Source organism: Psammomys obesus, unplaced genomic scaffold (assembly GCF_907164565.1).
Source record: "Psammomys obesus unplaced genomic scaffold, mPsaObe1.curated_primary_1811, whole genome shotgun sequence".
Lineage (NCBI taxonomy): Eukaryota > Metazoa > Chordata > Mammalia > Rodentia > Muridae > Psammomys > Psammomys obesus.
In genome coordinates, this window is record NW_026591765.1 from 2103 (window position 1) to 5260 (window position 3158).

The 3158-nt window shown below is 43.2% G+C and overlaps 1 non-coding gene across 1 annotated transcript; it reads right to left on the reverse strand.

The window, feature by feature from the left end:
• Positions 1-390: 390 nt before the first annotated feature.
• LOC129680321 (small nucleolar RNA SNORA48) lies at positions 391-535 on the reverse strand. Its single transcript, XR_008720673.1, has one exon. It is a non-coding gene; the product is annotated as a small nucleolar RNA SNORA48 (small nucleolar RNA).
• Between the last annotated feature and the right edge of the window lie 2623 nt (positions 536-3158).

Here is a 3158-nt window from a genome sequence, read left to right on the forward strand (position 1 = left end):
CTTTGCGGATGCTTAGCCACGGACCCAGACGTGGCCCTCAGCGGCAGCTGGGACCTCACCATGGCCTCAGGTGGTGGGATTCACCACTCGCAGTGGGCTGCTCCTCTCCAGCTTTGGGTCTCCAGTTCCCTCTCACTTCATAATGCTCAAGCTGCTCCACTTCACTTTCTGTCCCATCTGTCGAGCACATACTCATACCTCGTGATGGCTCCTGCGGCAGGCAGGCCACACAGTTGGTGAGCCCCTGAGTAACATCCTCCATCTATGCTGTGTGGTGTGGCACGGCAGCGAGCAGGTGTTTGTGGCTCACCTGTGCTGTGCAGTGGAGGGTAGGTGTGTGGGTGGCTGTTTTCCTCTTCCCCCACTGCGCTGCCTGGACTTGATTGGATTTTATGAGTCCTAAGCATAAGACAGCTTTGGCCACCAAGTCAGGCGTCGAGCTAGGATGAGCAAAGTGAGGCCATTTGCTCTGCCTCTGACTGATAGAAGAACACCACCACCAACAAGGTGTCTCTTTGCTCATTGCCCAAAAGGTGGGGCATTTTCTAATAGAGTCTTTAGGGTTCCTTATGAACAGAATCTTAGCGTATGTAAATAGATAGAATTTGACTTTTTTTTCTTGTTTGTATCCCTTTTATTTTTCTTGTCTTATTGCTCTAGCTAAGACTTCAAGCACTATCTTGAAAAAGGGAAGAAAGAGTGTATATGCTTGTCTTAGTCCTGATTTTAGAGGAACTGTTTTGTGATTTGCCACATTTTATTTATTCATTTCTCTCTTCTTGAACACCTAAGTTGGTTCTATTAGCTAATGTGAATAGTGATACAATATTCATTAATATGCAAATATCTCTGTGACATGCTGACTTTTAGACCTGTCTTAGTTACTTTTCTATTACTGTGATAAAAATATATGACCAAGGCAACTTATAAAAGAAAGCATTTAATTGGAGGAGGGGAGCTTGTTTACAGTTTCAGAGGATGAATTTGTGACCACTGTGGCAGGGAGCATGGCAGCAGGCAGATAAGCCTGGTGCTGGAGCAGCAGTTGAGAGCTTACAAGCATGGGCAGAGAAAGGGCACTAACTGGAAAAGGCACAGGCTTTTGATACTCAAAGCCCACCCTCAGTCAACTTCCTCTAAAAAGGCCACTCCTCCTAATCCTTCCCAAACATTTCCACTAACTGGTGAAAACACATTAAAATATATAAGCCTCTGGGGGCCAGTCCCATTCAAATCACCACTATTTCTTTGAGTAAATACCCAGGAGTAGTATTTGGATTATATGTAAAACTATGTCTAGTTTTTCTTAGGAACCTTCATATTTATGTCCTTAGTGGCTGAAACTAACTTTCATTCCCAACAGTAGTGTATGTCCATATACTTGACTTATGCCCACTTATGTCCATATACTTGACTGCATTTTATCTTTAGTATGTAAACCAGCTTTCATCTTTATGATATACATATATGCCCACGTGACATTCCAGTCTCAATTTACCTTAAGAAATTTATAAGTGGCACCCTTTCTACTCACAGGAATAAGTCACATATCAGTCTGTGCTATACGGGTGGGGCTGGACAGAAGAGAGGTACCACCCTCAAGGCAGAATCAAAAGCTGCTCATAAAATGAAACTGTCCAGCTGTCAAGGTGGCGATAGGAAATCAAGATAGTCTGGCGTGGCACTCCTAACAAGCTTCGTCCTCTGCTGACACAGAGGGCCTTCCCTTCTTTCTCTCCTGTAACTCCTATTGTAGGAGGAATTTTCAAATGGATTTTGAGTCTTGTGAATTTTTTTTAGCTTCTTAATATCTGAAATTCCTTGCCATAGCCTAAGATTGAAGTATAGGACCTACTGAAAGACCTTGGTCCGTTTGCAAGGACATTGTACGTGTACTTAACATCTGAGGCTACAAGGAGCTTCGCAGAGTCATCTCAAGTCACATAGAGCCTTGAGAAAACAAGACTTCTCAAATAATCGGGGTTAAAACCAATTTATAATTACACAACGACACAGTGATTATTGTCTGGGAGAGTGGGAGAGTGAAGAGAATCGAGAAATAGGCAAAAATTGCCAAGCAGCTTGAAGAACTCATCCAGTGTTTTCTGCTGGACATGATGGGATCTCCGAGCAACTAAAATGACGTGTACAAGATGGAACCAAGCAATAAGTTCAGTCTGGATGAGGGAGAGCCGCAGGAGGCTAACAAGCTGCCGGCAACTGGTGGCTGCAGGGAATGAGTCATTTTTCTTCAGCCATGATTTGTTGCACACTTGAATGCAGGCAGCGCTAATTGAACTTGGGGGGGGGGGCTATAAGAAATAAAGAAACACATGAAGGTGGGAACAGCATGTATTGGGGGGGGGGGGGGGGGAGTCGGAGTGTATATGACCAAGATACATTTTAACTGTGTGAGAAAAATTAAAGAATAAATTAAAAATATGTAAAACAAAAGAACCTCATTCGCCATTAATGCTCAAGATAAAACCGGCCAGCTTGGCTCCAGTCATGCTCAGCTATGTGAGTACAGCTGTAGCAGAGGCAGAGTTGGAACCATGTCTCAATGAGGGTTTTGCTAAGAAAGGCTATAAGAAGAATACTACCCAAGGACTGGTGACAATAATTAACCATGAAGGACAAATACACTGCGTACGAAAGAAGATGTGAAAGGTGTGGAGATAGGGCAAAGGTGTCATGGAGTGCACATTCTGGAAGGACTGGAGTTAAGGATAAGAGTTTCTCTGTGGACGGCATAGGCATGAGTGCTGTTAAACAACCACAGGGGGGTCAGATATGACGACACATGTCTGGAATCCTAGGTGAAGGCAAGAGGACATGGAGCTCCAAGAACATAAAGCATTCGAGGCCATACTGAGGCCCTGCACACACATGCACACACACACTCACACGTGTGTGTGTGCCTATATATGTGCATGCATATATATATATATATATATATATATATATATATATATATATATATATATGCATATGTGAACCAAGTACCAGGGATTCAAAGATTCAAAGACTTTTCTTCTCCCAAGTATTGCGAAAGAAATCACAATTTCACCCCCCCCCAACACAACCCATCGTTTACTGTTGAGTGTGAATATAGTTTCAGCAATTACAATTTGTGGTATTGCCCTATTTGAAAACCT